General features: G+C 44.5%; 1 non-coding gene across 1 annotated transcript; it reads right to left on the bottom strand.

The window, feature by feature from the left end:
* Window positions 1–293: 293 nt before the first annotated feature.
* Window positions 294–366, bottom strand: TRNAS-GGA (transfer RNA serine (anticodon GGA)). Its single transcript has one exon. It is a non-coding gene; the product is annotated as a tRNA-Ser (tRNA).
* Between the last annotated feature and the right edge of the window lie 17,895 nt (window positions 367–18,261).

The raw sequence follows: 18,261 nt of genomic DNA, 5'->3' as shown, positions 1-18,261 counted from the left end.
TCGTACTGATGCTTTCTAAGGCCCACTTGACTTCACATTCCAAGATGTCTGGTTCTAGATGAGTGATCACACCATCATGATTATCCGGGTTGTGAAGATCCTTTTGTACAGTTCTTCTGTGTATTCTTGCCATCTCTTCTCAATATCTTCTGCTTCTGTTGGTGTGTGTGAAGTCACTCAGTCGTGTCCAACTCTTTGTGACCTCATGGACTGTAGCCTTCCAGGCTCCTCCCTCCATGGGATTCTCCAGGAAAGAGTACTAGAGTGGGTTGCCATTTCCTTCTCCAGGGGATCTTCCCGACTCAGGGATTGAACCTGGGTCTCCTGCATTCCAGGCAGATGCTTTTACCTCTAAGCCACCAGGGAAGCCCCTCTACTTCTGTTAGGTCCATACCATTTCTGTCCTTTATCAAGCCCATCTTTGCATGAAATGTTCCCTTGATATCTCTAATTTTCTTGAAGAGTTCTCTAGTCTTTCCAATTCTGTTGTTTCCCTCGATTTCTTTGCATTGATCGCTGAAGAAGGCTGTCTTATCTCTTCTTGCTATTCTTTGGAACTCTGCATTCAGATGCTTATATCTTTCCTTTTCTCCTTGGCTTTTCGCTTCTCTTATTTTCACAGTTATTTGTAAGGCCTCCTCAGACAGCCATTTTGCTTTTTTGCATTTCTTTTCCATGGGGATGGTCTTGATCCCTGTCTCCTGTACAATGTCACGAACCTCATTCCATAGTTCATCAGGCACTCTATCTATCAGATCTAGGCCCTTCAATCTATTTCTCACTTCCACTGTATAATCATAAGGGATTTGATTTAGGTCATACCTGAATGGTCTAGTGGTTTTCCCCCAGCTCTTTGACTTGCCTTTGGGTAGGGTGACCATATAATTTATTGTGCAAACTAACATTTCTGTGAGGGAAAGGAGGCCTTAAAATAATTACACAGAGGCAAAGGTCTAAGCAAAGACTGTTCTTGGCAAACTGGGATGTACATTCATACCACCTGTAAGGCTCCTGTGAGTAACAGTTAAGTATCCTTACAGATACTGTGGCTGCCCCCTTCCCCTCTTGTCACCTTCTTCCAAAAGTTCACTCCCCTTTGTCCTCCATTAGGTTCTGAACCAAATGAAACTCTCACCCCATGGCCCTTATGTTCAGCTTTTCTTCATGCACTTTTAAAGGCTACCATTCCCCTTTAATTCTTTAAATCTCAGCTTAAATTTTCCCTATCCAGACCCCCTCCCATTTAACCTCCATCATAGCACCTGTTTCTTTAATCCACAATCCTAACTATGATATGAAATTATAATCACCAGATTTTAAGCTCCGTAAGGACATGAATTTACATCGTCTTGCATTCCAGTGTATCCCTGGTCATTAATTAGCCCAGTGCTAGTCCATACATGTTTAGTGCTCAGTAACTTACAAATTTGGAGAAGGCAATGGCACCCCACTCCAGTATCTTGCCTGGAAAATCCCATGGATGGAGGAGCAGGGAATAAATGAAGAGCTTGGGAAATTATTCTGAAACAAAAATCTTGTGTGTGTGTGTGTGTGTGTGTGTGTGTGTGTGTATTCGGTGAAACGCCCACAGACCAGCAAAGGACAAACATAGCACCTACTGGGAGTTGTGGCTGTGGCTGCTGACCCTGGAAATGTGGACATAGAGGAATGCAAAACATTAAATAATCGATCTGCAAACACCCAGAGGATCTTAGGTTGCTGGATAATAACCAACAGTTCAGTGATGGGAAGATAGTGTCAGAACAGTCTAATTTCCTTTTAAGACAGAGGGACCTCCATCAAAATCATTTATTAAGTGTCTGCACACAGCCGGGAGAAGCCTGTCAGAGATGGAGGGGCTTGTAGTCAGCTGTGAAGCATCAGATTTAATACATGTTTTGACTTCAGCTAAAATCTGATTTTGCTTCTCTGATAATTTCCTTTCACAGGGCAAACAAATATGAGCTCCTTACAGTAGAAGGTGGTAGCAGAATAGTTACAGGTTTAAGCCCAATATAATTACTAAAGCCTTTAAAAGTTGAAAAAGGAAAAAAAAAAACAACCCTCATGATTAAAGGTGAAATCATTTTAAAGGTGAAAAAGGATGCCCTTTTGCCCAGGTCACTTGAGGTCAACTTTTCAGCACTCTGCCTACTAACACCTGACTGGCACAGAAATCAGAATTGCACTGGGATCAGCGGGTACACTGTTGTTCGTTAGATTGGAATGATTCTTGAATGCCCTCCTTGAGAGAGGGTCCAAGTGAACTACCAGAAGTATTAGCTTTGATCCTAATTCACACATAAGAATCCAGGGCAGAGTTGGAGGCAAAAAGTAATACCCCTTCAGGGGTCAGGAAGTCATGTGGACTTTCCCAGATATCAGTGCCAGGTACTCTAACCTTGGCTTTTAGAAAGAGACAGCATTTTGGGTCAAGCTGACAAACTCAGTCTAGCATCCAGCCATACAGACCTTGCATGTGTGTGAACTGAATACAAAGCAGCTGAAAAATTCCACAACAATAAATGCTTTTAGCATCTTAAAGGCAAGGTTCTGGAGACATGCGCTCCTTAAACATAGTTAAGGGGATACTTGTAACATAGGACTTGGGGATACCCAGCTGTGGGGATGAGCAGTCCCACCTGCCAGTGAAAAACCCACACTGGAGAAGTCGGCAGCGGTGCTGGGGTCCCGGGCTCAGCCGCAGCATCCTGCCTTATAAAGAAACCTCAGTTTGGGGGATGTTGAAAAAAATCTTTGTGTCTGTCCACAGAAGGATGTGGTAGGGGCAGCACGGTCACCAGGTGATGCCAAGTGCAGCACTGATGGTGCGAAATCAAGTGGGATTTAACATTCCGTCATGTACTCAGTGTTTGAATTTATTTGTGGTTGGGTACAGGACTAGGGGCCGGCATTCAGTGCAAACAGAAGAAATGCCATCTCTGTTGCCATGAAGCTTAGAGTTTCCAGAGAATCTATATCGACTAACCTGATGGGCCATTATATTTCCAGGCCTGTGGGGGTTTGAGGTATAGCTGAATGTAGGAGAACAGGGATTAGGAGGGGTGCAGGGTAGTTGATATTAATAATCTCAGTTCATCGAGTGGCAGAAGCCCACAGAGACAGAGTCCAGAAAATAATTTTACAATCCATTTCATGTTCTGGGATGTGTTATTATCCTGCAAAGGGGAAAAGGGCTTTGAATGTTAGCCACATTCAAGATTGCAGGAAGGTTCCAGTCCTCCGTATGAGTCAGGAGCATTCAGCACTACTCGCCACATCCTCTTTTTGCCCATTCTACCCACTATGTTTTGGTGATACTGTATGTGCCTCCTCTTGGCCCCTTCCTTTACTGGTTGGTCCTTCTCAGTATCCTTTGCTGGCTTCTTCTCAATTGCTCAACCTGTGAATGTTGGCATATCTCAGGCCTCTGTCTCTTTTAATCACTGTCCTCAGGTGATGCCATGCAACCCAGGTCTAATATCTTCAGGCCTCAAGGCACTCCTCCAGGGCTGACACCTCCTCAGGACTCCAGGCCCATATGGTTCTCACATATTTGGCCTATTCACTGTCCTAATAGACATCTCAGACTCAAGTTGGCCAGCCCTCAAGCCTGCCCTCCTCTAACCTCTTGCATTTCAGCTCATCTAATTGCTGAACAAAGATCTAGGCATTACCCTTGATTCTTCTCTTTCCTTTATCTCCCACATCCAATCCATCCCAAGTCCTGTCACTTCTTCCCCTAAAACATACTCCTCTTAATCTCCATTACTATAGCCCTGGCTCAGGCTAAATTATTGCAGGAGCTTCTTAACTGATTCCCTTCTTCCACTTTGCCCCTTAATAACCACTCTATGCCCATCAGCCAGAGGGATTCATTTACACATTAATCAAATTATGTTACTCTTTCTTGAGTTAAAAAACGATGATAGCTTGCTTAGTCCATTTAGTATAAAATCCGAATTCTTTTTCCTGGCTTAAAAGTTCTACGTGTTCTGTTCTTTGCACCCACTACCTCCCCTTTCCTACCATGTTCTAGATGCAGTCCTCTCGCTGTTCCCTAGACAACCTGAATTTCAGACTCAGTATTCTGCAACTGCTCTTCCCTCTGCATGGACTGTTGTTCCCCTGTCTTCTCATGGCTCACTCTATACTGACGTTCAGATCTCAGTCTAAATGTTTTGGCAAGGAGACTCCCTTGACCATAAACCTAAGGTAACCACAGTTACTCTTTATTGTATACCCTTTCAAATGGCCTATGTATTGCTTACTATTAGCTGATATATCAGAGAAGGCAATGGCACCCCACTCCAGTACTCTTGCCTGGAAAATCCCTTGGATGGAGGAGCCTGGTGGGCTGCACTCCATGGGGTCGCTAAGAGTTGGGCACGACTGAGCGACTTCACTTTCACTTTTCACTTTCATGCATTGGAGAAGGAAATGGCAACCCACTCCAGTTTTCTTGCCTGGAGAATCCCAGGGACGAGGGAGCCTAGTGGGCTGCCGTCTATGGGGTCGCACAGAGTTGGACATGACTGAAGGGATTTAGCAGCAGCAGCAGCAGCTGATATTATATATATATATATATATATATATATATTTTTTGTTTTCTGGATGAAGGAGACTTTCATGGGCTCCAAAATCACTGCAAATGGTGACTACAGCCATGAAATTAAAAGACACTTGCTCCTTGGAAGAAAACCTATGACAATCCTAGACAGAGTTCTAAAAAGCAGAGACATTACTTTGTCAACAACAGTCGGTATAGTTAAAGCTATGGTTTTTCCAGTAGTCATGGATGGATGTGAGAGTTGTACCACAAAGAAAGCTGAGCACTGAACAACTGATGCTTTCATACTGCAGTGCTGGAGAAGACTCTTGAGAGTCCCTTGGACTACAAGGAGATCAAACCCGTCAATCCTAAAGGAAATCAATCCTGACTATTCATTGGAAGGACTGATGCTGAGGCTGAAACATCAATACTTTGGCCACCTGATGCAAAGAGCTGACTCATTGGAAAAGACCCTGATGCTGGGAAAGATTGAAGGCAGGAGAAGGGGACCACAGAGGATGAGATGGTTGGATGGCATCACCATCTCAATGGAGAAGAGTTTGAGAAAGCTCCGAGATGGTGATGGACAGGGAATCCTGGCATGCTATAGTCCATGGGGTCATGAAGAGTCAGACAAGACTGAGCAACTGAACAACAACAACAAAGCTGATATTTTTACTTATTTGCTCACTTATTTATAGTCTGTCCTCACCCACTGGAGTGCAAACTCTAAGAGAGCAGGGACATTGTATCCCCAGAACTTGGAGTGATAGCTGATTTCTATAGGAATTCAACCAATATCTGTAGAATAAATGTGTATGTAAATGCCTGAAGGGTAGAGTTACTCCATCCTGTCATGCATGTGCCTTCTCCCTTAAATGATTAAACGCACAAGTAGCTATATAAGAAATCACCCCATAACATAGTGACTTAAAACAACAAGCAGTTACAATGGCTCAAAAATGTATAGGTCAGCTGTGTAGCTCGCTAACTAGGGCCAAGTTTGGCCAAGTTTGTTTGGCTCATTCATGCATCTGTGGTTGGCCAAGGGCTGTTTGGTCCAAGAAGGTCTTACTTCCTCGCAAGCCTGGGAGTTGTTTGACTGTCAGCATGGATCACAGTGGGACTGGGCCGTGCATCTCTTTCGTTCAGCAGTCCCAGCTTGTTCACATGATCAGAGTCCAGGAGAGAGTGGAAGTGCTCAAGGCTTCTCCAGGCTGAGGCTTAGAACTGGCACATCATCACTTACCCCTCATTCTGCTGGTGAAAGTGAATCATAAAGCCAGTTCAGATTTCAAGGGAAATTAACTCCACTTATCGACAGGAGGAAATGAAAAATCACATTACAAAGGTGTGACCACAGGGAGAGGGAAAAGACTGGGGGCATTTTTGCAATCCCTCTATCACATGGAGGATGACAACACAAGTGGTCACTGCTCATGGCTACAAGTCTCGTCCCAGAGAAGCACATAAAGAGCTTGTAATGAGGCCCAGAAATGCCCTTCTATCTGTCCATGAGCACAGATGTCACAAGATCCAGCATGTTCTTGGTCGCACAGAGGTGGTGACAGGAGTGGCAGGAACTGGCCCCTGGACACCCTGCAGTCTGCACAGCTGTGAAGACTCCTCTGTGGCCAGTGGGAGCCTCAGGACCCCGGTCCTCCCTGGTTTTCCTTCATGATCAAGAAACCAGCACCTAATTCCATGTGGCCCTCCGGGCAAGGCTCAGTGAGGTGCTAATACCTCTAGGAACCCACCTCAGAAAATGGTGAGCATCAGGGGTACTTTAATGCCAGACAGCTCTCAACTTGCAGGCATCTGGTGAAACACAACGTTAAATCAATGGGCTCTTCTTTGTTTTGGGGACTAGAACTCAAATGACTGAGAATGGAAAAGCCTTGACACAGGTGTCTTAAGGGAACTCCTTAAAAAGTGAGGAAAACAGCTTGAGCAGCCTTGTCCATGCCTTCTGTGCTGAGTATGTCTGCATCCCGAGCCAGTCAAGGCTAAAGCCAAAAGAGAAAGCACTTGTTCTAACAGATACGTTCTTGCATCTTTCAAAAAAAAAAAATACATATGCTGTCCTCAGTATTTAAACATTATTCCTGATGCCTAGATGAGCTGAAGCTTGCCACTGGGTCACAGAATTGAAAAACTAACTCAAAGAGAATTCGCAACTTATTTCAGATCTCTCACTGAGCGGAAAAGGCTCCCCTGATGTGACTCCCTGTCTGATTCTCCTCTCCCTTCCCAGATGCTAGGTCAGGTTTAAGTTCTTTCTCCAACTCAGAGGCAGACGCCTGTGCTTGACTTGAACATACTGATTTCACGCAGGTGAGAGTGGATGCAGTGAGTCAGCTTGACAAATCTTTAGTTTAGTTCAGTGTCCTTTGGTATCACTTGAACCAAATGTTTTCTGTCCCCAGCCATTCCACTCAACCATTTATCTCCCCAGCATGGAATATTCAAATTCTTTCTAAATTTCACGTATTAAAAAAATACTTCTAGACCATGGTTACATGATATCTCCACTGGGAGCCCTGTTCCTTTCCCTACCCTGAGCAAGCCAGATATAAAACAGATTGAAACAGCTCAGCAGTTGGACTGAGGTCTCTCTCTGTGCCTACTTAACTGTGGAGTCGACCAGACTTTGGGACTCTCTTGTAATCCGGCAGAGAAAGGAAAAAAAATAAATCAGTGACTCTGTTCCATTGTATCTGAAACTTCTCATGCTTCCCACAGACACATTCCTGAAGGCACCAGTTGCGGATGCAGAGCTCCGTGGGGTCAGAGTTGGATCCCACTGGGCTGTTTGGGCCTTGTAGGGGAAACAGCGGTGATTCATGACTCATGGTTCTCCAGCCCAGCCTGGGGGACTTGCCCAACTTCACCACAGAAAGAAACAGATCGTAAGCTTGGAGAGCCAGGGAGGAAACCAGAGGCATGTCTGGGATGATTAGAAACATGAAAAGATCCCCGTGGTAGGCTGTGTTTGTCATCCTCTCTGGCTGGAGGTGGACAGAGAACAATAAAGATAGCATTTGATTGTAAATGCCAAGGCTCATACTGGATATAGGTGTAAAGACTTCCAGGCACCTTGGCTAGAGCAGGGGAAGGCTTTGATAGGAGAAGTGGCTATCATGAGGGGGTGAAGGGCCTGTGTGGATGTGGTGGTTATGAACTGCTTCCTGTTTCTCTGCACAGGAAGAGATCACTTCTCTGTAACCATGGAGGTGCCGATGCTTGATGGTGCCCACGTTACTGACTCCTGATTGCTAGATCAGAGACAAGGTACTTGGACTGGTTCTGGCAGATCCGGCATCTCCTGACGTCCTTAAAAAGGAACGAGGATATTTGCTGCTCTAACTAACAGATTCCCAAGCTTTACTAGCAGGTGAGCAAGAAGAAGGTCCCACTCCCTTTGTTACTCACATCACCACTAACTCCATCAAAGTGTGTAAGGCTTTTCTCCATCTCCTCACCCTTTCATCAAAATATATCCCTGAGTTGAAATGGAAGCATTCAGGTATCTGCCACCAGCTTCAGGCAGAACCATGACTTCCCCTGGATTTGGGGGCCTGCTACTGGGTCTGGTTCACACTTCAGGCTCTTTCCCTCGTGGTGGGGCCTTTCTCAGGTGCCTTGCATTCCTTCCATACAAACTTACTCAGGTTGCTTCCCCTTCTCCCTTCCTTCCTGTTCCAGTAGATGTGTCCATATGTTTGAACCCCAGAAATTGTGCATTCCCTTGGGGTCCCCACAAGCCCCAAGTAAAGAAGTCAAAGTAGGTAAGAGCAGAGGGAGTAGTTTTGCCTAGCTGTTTCTGCCAGCCTCATTCCAGTCAACCGAGACCTTGATAAAGCCAGAGGAGGAGAAAGCTGAGGATCAGGTACCAGTGAGATTTTGTTGAAAGAGGAGTCTAAAGAGGATGACCTGGGACTCTCTGGCGGTCCAGTGGTTAAGACTCTGCACTTCCAAAGCAGGGGCCACGGGTTCCATCCCTGGCTGGGGAACTAAGATCCCACATGCCACATGGCATGGCCAAAACACTAAAAAGAAAATGAAGATAGCCTCAAAAGGGTTGTAGATTCAGTGTTCTAGAAGTGGTGCCTGTGTGCATGCTTAGTCGTGTCCAATTCTTTGTGACCCCATGGACTGTAGCCTGTCAGACTCCTCTATCCATGGGATTCTCCAGGCAAGAATACTGGAGTGAGTTGCCATTTCCTATCCCAAGAAGTGGAGCCTAGATAGGATCAAAATCCAAGCATGCCGAGATCATGCAATGGTGTTTGAGGGTCATTGTCCTAAACACCTGTAATGGTTTACAACTCACCTGAACAGGCCAGATTGTGCCTGTTGTGCCAATGGACCAGGCTGGCTTACAGGGACAGAGAAGGTATCTCATGTCCCAGACAGGAGTTATCCAGTAGTTACAGGAGTTATCCAGTAGTTAGACTCCTCCTTGTACTTAGAGGATTATTCATGAACATAAAGATACCCAAGGGCTTCCTTGATGGATCAGATGGTAAAGAATCTGCCTACAATGCAGGAGACCTGGGTTCGATCCCTGGGTCGGGAAGATCCCCTGGAGAAAGGAATGCCTACCCATGCCAGTATTTTTACCTCGGAAATCCCATAGACAGAGGAACCTGGCAGGCTACAGTTCATGGGGTGGCTAAGAGTTGGATGAGAGTGACTAACGCACAAACACACACATAAAGATACCCGATGAGTATAATTCCTTTGTAGTGATGGGATTAACATCTCAACAGTCTTCTAACTGGTTTGGAAATTGGGAATGTTCTATGGAAATCGGCTTCTTTTGAATTGCAGCTACATGCACAGTGGATTTCCCCCCGCCCCCCTTAAGTGGAGGTATATGGCAATCTGGGTGTTCCCTTACCGAAGTAAAGATAATAGCTTCTTCATTTTCTCAAGTTTCATTATCCTTTCCACAAAGAGAGTTGCTCTGTATTCTGCTTGTCTTTTTCTATTGTCATCCACTGGGGCCTATGACAATCTCGTTAATATCACCCTCAGCTCTCTTCTCACAACACCTGTTGTGTGTGACAATGTGGCTGCTCAGGGGAGACATGATAGTGGCAACTCTTTGTACTTTAGGGGCTGAGGTGTGATTTGGGAAACCTGTGAATTATGAGCTGAAGGTCATTATCTCTGTTTCTAGCTCTACAACTGAGCAGCAGCATCACAACTAACCAACCAATAATTATTAATTTAGTCCCTTTATTAGAACCTACTGTGCCCCCATCACCTTCCTTGATCTCATGGACTATTAGACATGGTGAAAATGAAAGTGTTAGTTTTTAATCATGTCCGAGTCTTTGCAACCCCGTGGGGTATAGCCTGCCAGGCTCCTCTGCCCATGGAATTCTCCAAGCAAGAATCCTGGAGTGGGTTGTCATTCCCTTCTCCAGGAGATCTTCCCAACCCAGGGATCAAACCCAGGTCTCACTCATTGCAAACAGATTCTTTACCTTCTGAGCCACCAGGGAAGTCCATTAAACACGGTGCTTGTCCTCAAATTGCTTAAATGCCAATTGGAGATGCAGAGATTACAACCATGACCCAATTAGCAAGTGCTCAACAGCTCGACAACCCTGGACAAGGAAGAGAGCAAGTCTGGTGTGGCCTGGTGTGAGAAAGCAGCTTCAGGAATGAGGTGGGACGGGAGGCAGAAGGAGCTCAAGTTCCGGCAGTTCTTCTGCCCCTGCATCTAGGAGACGGAAACTAAAGATGGTATTGCACGTAGACGGGCCAGTGTAGGGTACCCGTGACATTGATGAGGTTACTAAGGGGCTCTGGGCACCAGTGCTGGGACTGGGGAGGGAAAGCAAGATGTCTGGACACTTGCAAGACTTTGAGAGTGACCTTCAACTCGGAGATCAGTCGATAAAGAATCTGCCTGCAATGCAGGAGACCCAGGTTTGATCCCCGGGTTGGGAAGATCCGCTGGAAAAGGAAATGGCAACCCACTCCAGTATTCTTGCCTGGACAATCCCATGGACAGAGGGGCCTGGAGGGCTACAGTCTGTGGGGTCACAAGAGTTGGACATGACTTAGCGACTGGACTACCACTATGTCACCTTAGTGTTCTAGGTGCCTCTGTGGCCTCAGCCTGGTCCCAGCGTCCCATACCCATGCACTCTCTATTTCATTCTCTACCTATAACTTCTGTCTTTTAATGAGTATTATTTTACTCCCTCCTGGCTGTTTCTCTCCATTTTTTCTCTTCTGTTCTTTTCTTTTCCCTTTTTAATCAGTCTGTCTCCAATCCCCTTCCCCTCAAGGACGGGCTCAAGTCTTGCTAATTCTAATGGAGACTGGTGTCCAGGGGTCATGGGGGTGGGTGCAAGCAGTGAAAGTGACCTGCTTTAGCATTATTATTTTTAATACTGTAATAACAATGATATGGGTACATATTACAACTCATAAGTCTGGATTTAGTTTCTAAGAAAGCCTCAGTTATTTTTATGTAAGAACGCCCATGTGAAGAAAAAAGATAAGTAACTTCCATGGAAAAATTAACTTCAATGGAAGGCTATTAATACGTTTGATATTCTTGGCCAACTAATGCTGCCAAACATCTTCCTTTTGGACTATAAATTTCTTGCTTATCTGCCTCGTTCTCCACTGACCCTTCTCCACTTCATCTCCAGCACCTAGAATAGGGCTAGGTACACATTAGGAGCTTGATACATATTTGTGAAATAAGTCAATGTAGAGTTTTAGGAGTTGAAAGGGTGTTTTCAAATAAGGGAAAGGCTGAGGCATAAAAAAATCTCAGAAACAAGGCAAAATTATGCAATGAATTGGAGATAAAGTCTGAAGTAGAAGTCATGATCTAGTTCAAAATCCTCAGTGATGATCGGCACATACACCCAGTTTCATTGTGTCACCACAGACCTCAGTACCTTCGCCTGTAAAATGAATGAAACAATCTGGAAGGTCTTTCTGCCTGAAAAATTCCTCCATTTCTTTTCCAACGTAGGTTTGTGTGGTCCTGTTGGAAATGGCTCCATTTGGCTTTGATTTTGTATCTGTAGCCTCTCCTCCTACTTCCATCTCCACTTGGTGCCTGGACAGCTCTTTGATCACAGTCTCGGAGAACTGAGCAGCGGACAACATCAAACAAAGCCTTGCTCAGGAGCTTTGGGTCTAGAAGTTTATCCATGTTTTCAGCGTCAGCTCCTGTTTGTTCCTTTTGTTCTGTGTTATTATCAGTTGCAAACATTTAATATATGGATTGTTTCTTTGGCTCCTGAATAACTGCTTTCGCAGGCATAATGACTTGTAAAATAAGGACAATCAGCTGGGCAGCTGAGATTATGAGGCTTGAGAATCAGAGTCTGCATGGCCCACAGAAAAAATGTACATTATAGTCCCATCCCCACCCTTCTTTCTCCTGATTTCCTCTAGGAAAGGTACTTGGAATTTTCTTGGCACAGTCCAGGTATTCCATAGACGTTCATGCCTTCCTTTTCCTCAGAAGCAGGAAGCGATCTTTAGATGCCGTGGTCTGATTCTGTATAAAGAGCTGGAACAATCTTGGAGGCCTTCACTTTTCCTGCTAAATGTTCATTTTTTAAATTCCACTTGGTCAACTTCTCCCCTCCGTTTTGGTGGTTGCACTGACTTCCTTTAAGTAGCTATTAAATAGAAATGGTGATAAGAATGGTGGCAGCAAAGACACAGAAAGGGATATGTGGGAGGTTGTTCTCTGACAAAGAATAGAACATAAACCTAATAGTGAGACCATCAACCCAGTTGTGAGCATGAGTTGCTCACAACTGAGCAACTCATGGCACAGTGGGTAATTGCTTGAGATAATCTGGGAAGGTCTTCATCTTTTAGAATGGGGGTTGTAAATTCACAGCCTGGGAATCAGATTTGGCCATAAACACAGTAGTTTAGACAGAAAAATGTTTGAAAATGTTCTTGCTAGGTAAAGCCTTAGAAAGGTCCACGTTTCTCATCACTCCCTGTTGTCTTATCCTGGACCCATAACACACTTATGCAAATCTCCTGTCCTCTTTTTTTGCAGTTTACTTGAACAATCCATATATTCTCTGGTATCAGTTGAAACTCCTGTATGGATGTTCTCCCACCAAAAGAGGAGCTGCACCACCAGCTCATTACCAGCTCCCTTATTCTTCATCTTGGCTTTGCCCACAGTAGTTTAGGTCATCATCAAGAAGTTTGAGGATCATGTCTGCCAACAACAACTACAAAGATTATCATCCCGATTGACTACTAGAAATCAGCTGACTCCTTGTTTCAGAGGCTCTCCTTCTACTTTTCCCAGCCGTGCTAGATATGTGAGAAGCCAAGCTTTCTCTGTGTCAATCTCCGCCATGCTGGGCTCTGTTGGAAGCCTCTGGGAGCTCGGTGTGCAAAAGAGATAAGCCAGGGGCATGGTGCTTGTTTAATGGTTCTCTCTGTAGTGTCCTTGTATCCTTAGCTCCTATTTTTCTTGCCCATTTCCTTGGCCTTTCATCATAAATTCTCTGTGTTGTTTCTATACCACTCTTGGCAGGATAGCCCACTATATTCTTTTATTAGCTTGCCTCTGCAAGGAAAATGATGCTACACTATTTGATGGTATTTTTTCTGTGAGCTCTTGGACACTCATATTTACTGGACTCTCACTTTTTAAAACCTTTATATACCATCCTTGTGCCCTTCCAAGAAGCTGTACTCTTTTTTTTTCTGGCACACAGTTCATCATCTTACTGATGATGAGTTTTATGGCTACCCTGATGTCAGAGATCAACCCCTGATGTGGTACCACCTCCTCTTAACTCCTGTGTGAGAATGTGAAACCCTAAATACAGAAATACAAGGCTTCCCTGGTGGCTCAGATGGTAAAGCATGTGCCTGCAATGTGGGAGACCTGGGTTCAATCCCTGGGTCGGGAAGGTCCCCTGGAGAAGGATATGGCAACCCACTCCAGTACTCTTACCTGGAAAATTTCATGGACAGAGGAGCTTTGTAGGCTACAGCCCATGGGGTCGCAGAGTCCGATACAACTGAGTGACTTCACTTTCACTTTCAAATACAGAAAAGTTTCTTCTTTTTAAATTTTGATCATGCCCACTGTATGTAGGATCTAAGTTCCCTGACTAAGAATAGAACCCTGGCCCCTGCAGTGGAAGTATGGAGTCTTAACCACTGGACCACTAAGGAAGTCTTGAGAAGTTTCATGAAAAAGCCATTTGATATCACAGAAGGGATTTCTGAAGTGACGGGGTAGGGCATTGGATTTCAAGATCCTCAGCCTATTATCTTTTGGAAAAAAAAAAAAACAAAACTTTTTAATGCAATAAGTTGATTGGAGGAGTACTCTCAGGATATTATTGGCTAGGGAGTGAATAAAACAGGATTGAACAGGGGGAAATGTTGAATTGCAATGTAGTCACAGCTTTTTTCTACCATTGTTTTTTAGGGTAGTCTGGAGCTAGAATAGAATTTTCAGAGATATCTTAAATCAGGGCAAGGGGCCCAGGTCTATATACTCCACATGGACCAGTAGAGTGAGGCAGAGTGCCCCCAGCAATGTGGCATGACCTTGGTCATATTCCAGCCTTTAGATTCAGAAGATGTGCTAAGGATGCATTTGGCCACTTGTACAGAGGGGTCTGCAGAGATACCCTCCAGTGCACACGTAAAGCTCTCAGGATCTGATGCCTAAGATTTTCTATGATTGTTGCCTTGAAAATATTGTCTGTTGATGACACTGGTGACCACGCTTGTTAGTTACAGGGCATTTGTCCCAGCTAGAAGTGAGGGGACAAAGGAAAACACAGCATGCTGGCAGGTAAGACTGGACTCCAGACAGGATGACAGGGGCTGGCTGGGGGCGGGGTATGAAGGAGACCTCACCTCACAATACATCTCTCAGAATGGAATCTGTTCAATTTTTAATTATCTGCCTTGGGCATGAAACATGCCCCGTTTTATCTTTAGCTGCTGCTGGGGAAGTCTAAGTATTTTTTCAGCTTACCTTTTCCAATCTTTCAGGCTTTCACTCTGGGGTGCCTTGCTTGTGGTTTTAACCTTTTATCTTTCTTTGTGATGGTTGTTTTGAGTTTACAACTAATCAAATATTCCACGGGCTCCCTGGGGTTTGACTGGTCAGCGAGGAGCCAGAGACAATTCAAAGCTCATTTCCCACTTGCCAGACTCGTGGAGTGACTTGAGGAAAAGGGGGAACTCCTAACACACAGAGTGTGAATTGTGTGTATAAGCAACTTGAAACCCAGGCAACCTTCAGTTCAGGGTTTCCTGTTAATCAGCTGGGCTTTCTGGCATAGCGAAGAGCAAGTGGCATTAATGAGGTAGGCACAGATAATGCCAGGGGGGCTTGGACAGTGAGAAGGAGGTGGGCAGGGCAGTGGCAGAGAAACAATAAATGAGGAACTTATTTTATTCCCCCACCTTTTTTTTTAACAGTAGCAACTTTTTGGCTGATTAAAGGACTTTTCAGGGTTCCAGGAGGAAAGTGTCTTTTGTAGTACACACTAGAATGTCAGTTCGCATTATGAAGCCCTAGCTGTTCAAATGCTATCTGAATCTCCCCAAGGCCTCCTTGGGGAGGCTGGAGGCAGAAATTTCAAGGAGCTTATGCCAATTATTTTCTTTCTATCTACATATTGATGGCTGACCCACAGTAATCATGTGAGTCAGGTGTGATGAACACTTTTTCCTTTATTTCATTCATGGCTTTTAAAACAGATAAGATTTCTTTTCAAGACTCTTTTTTTCTTTAGCCTCTGGAATTGCTGCTTTTGTTCTCTACTTGAGAATGACATGGCAAACTGGAAAGAGAGTGACCCAGGGTTTTTGCTTTTTTTTTTTTCTCTCTCCAATTATTTCGTCCTTTTTCACACTGATTACCAGAGTTAGAAGAGGACAGATAACATAAACATATTCAGAGGCCTCAGTGGTGGGAGCAGGTGTAGAGCTCTGGGCTTCATTGTTTAAAAAGTCTATAATTTAGGGTCCTTTTATTGTAAGTTACACATATTAAACTGGCAACTCACAAGGGAAAAAAGCAATTAATTGAAGGATATGTAGTAGTCATTTAGTAAAAGCCAAAGCTGAAGACCAAGTGTCAGAAAATACTAGAACCAGAGGATTTGAGCTTCCCTGGTGACTCAGATGGTAAAGAATCTGCCTGCAGTGAAGGAGACCTGGGTTCAGTCCCTGGGTTAGGGAGATCCTCTGGAGAAGGGAATGGCAACCCACTCCAGTATTCTTGCCTGGAGAATTCCATGGATAGAGGAGCCTGGTGGGCTACAGTTCATGGGGTCACAGAGAGTCAAGCACCATAGAAGCAGCTCACATTTTCTCTTTCGCTTTCAAAGAATTAGGTAGCATGAAGCAGTGGACAGGCTCTTTAGGGGAATACCAGTGTTTTGAATTGTCTTCAAATTATGTCCTTGTTCTTTTCAAGATGAAAATTCCCAAGAGAATCTGCTTTACCTATCTTGGGCCTCATATCAACCTCATAGCTAGATAAGGGTGAGGGGATTTAACTGATAGCCCTTCTAAAAACTGTTAAGAGGGAATATTACAAAGTATAGCAGAAGAAGGGTGACTAAGCTCTGGACAGGCTAAATCATGTGATGGATACCCATCATAAGCTGAAAGTTGCCTGATTGCCCTAGAAAGGGATGCCCAGTGCCCTCATCTTATACTGATTCTTGTCATTATTACAAAGTGGCGAAGAGCCTGCTATGGGACTGAGTATTTATGCCCTTCCCAAATTCATATGTAGAAGCCCTAATCCCCAGTGTGATGGTTTTGGGGAGTTGAGGTCTCTGGGAAGTAATTGATAGATTAAGTCACGAGGGTAGGGCCCTCATGATGGAATTAATATCCTTATAAAATGAGGATCAGAAGTGAGATCTCTTTCTCTCCATGTGTACACATCAAAGAAAGGCCATATGAGGACACAAGAAGAAGGCCATCTGAAAACCAGGAAGAGGACTCACAACAGACATCAAATCTGCTAGTATCTTTATCTTGGACTCCACAGCCTCCTTGGAAGAGTCTTGGGACTCTCCTAAAATTGTGAGAAATAAGTGTCTGTTGTTTAAGCCACTCAGGCTGTGGTATTTTGTCACAGAAGTTGGGACTGAGGTTCTTTCTCCTTTTCTCAAAGCAGCCAGAAGGACTCCGTGGTGCTACCTTGGAGGGAGGGAAGATGAACCATACTTATCCTTCTGCATAGAAAACTGATCACCAAGAAGAATCAGGTTTAGCAGATTCCATCTCAGCTGAGAGGACAGGCTAGCATACAATGTTGGGAAAAATGATCTCTTCTCAGCCTTGGAAGACTTTCCTTGAGCTGCTAGGAATGCCAGAGAGGAAGGTGATGACTCTTTACAAACCCCTGTTTCTCAGGCCCTCTGATCACAGTCATTCTCTTCAGTTGATCACACAGGCTTCTATCAAGTCCTAGCAGGCCTCATGTGTATTATTTATTTGATTAAAAAAAATTGTGTCATTTGCTTTTAAGGAGCCTCTGGGAATGAGCATAATTAAGCATAGATTAAAATGTCTGAAAGACTGAAAACCACTATAATAATATGGTGAAATGAACATAAGAAGCTTGAAAACATCCTTACATTGTCATTCCATCAAAGCATCCCAATTTGCAATGATACCCTTAAAACTGAGTCTCACTGGAAATGATCAAATTGACATTTCAGCAGCTTGAACACAGGCTGTGATTCTACAAATTTGGGAAGATTAATTTGGAAGAGAGTTCATCTGTACCATCAAAGGAAGCATAAAGGGCATCAGTCAGATTTGATGGAAGAGAAGAAAGAAGGAAGAGGAGAAACAGGAAAAGAAGAGGAAGGAGGAGGTGCAGGAGGAAGAGGAGAAGGACCCACTGAGACACCTTAGCAAACACCGCAGAATTAGCTGGAGATTGCATACCAATATCCAAACACTGTCTGTGAGCCGGGCCATGTTCCAGGCAACACTTGCTATGAGCTGGGCCATGTTCCAGGTAACACTTGCTATGAGCCGGGCCATGTTCTAGGTAAGATGGACAGACTGTCGAGTGTGGAGAGACTTTGAACAAACAATTCATATTTACATGGGAAACACACAATGTATAGGATGGAAAGTTGAGTGAAGAGAAAAATGCAGCCCTGTGAAGCTCCGGGGAGAGATTTTCCCTGCAGAAAGGAGTAGTGAGGGCAAAGGCCAGGAAATGAGGCAGAATGCCTGTGTGGGCCAGGTCACCTCAGTCCTATCTGATTCTTTGCGACTCAATGGACTGTAGCCCGCCAGGCTCCTCTGTCCATGGGATTCTCCAGGCAAGAATAATGGAGTAGGTTGCCATGTCCTCCTCCAGGGGATCTTTCAGACCCAGCTATTGAACCCATATCTTACATCTCCTGCATTAGCAGGTGGGTTCTTTACCACTAGCGCCACGTGGAAAGAGGCAGAGTGGTGGCCAGGTTATCTTTCCTGGAGTGTCCTTGGGGAGGGGAGTAGATGTGTGAGTTGGGGTGGGGCACAGTGACCAACACTGAGAACAGGATGTCCTTCACACCCTTTCTGAAGGGCTGCTTCTAGGTACCTCGAATAGTAGGTGCTTTAGGTTGTAAGTAATAGAATCCCTAACTATTTGTAGATACAAATATAAGGCTTAAAGTTTTTTTTAATCAAAC

This window comes from Ovis aries, chromosome 2 (genome assembly GCF_016772045.2).
Source record: "Ovis aries strain OAR_USU_Benz2616 breed Rambouillet chromosome 2, ARS-UI_Ramb_v3.0, whole genome shotgun sequence".
NCBI lineage: Eukaryota > Metazoa > Chordata > Mammalia > Artiodactyla > Bovidae > Ovis > Ovis aries.
The sequence above is the reverse complement of the archived record's forward strand: the minus strand, read 5'-3'. Positions and strand labels throughout refer to the sequence as shown.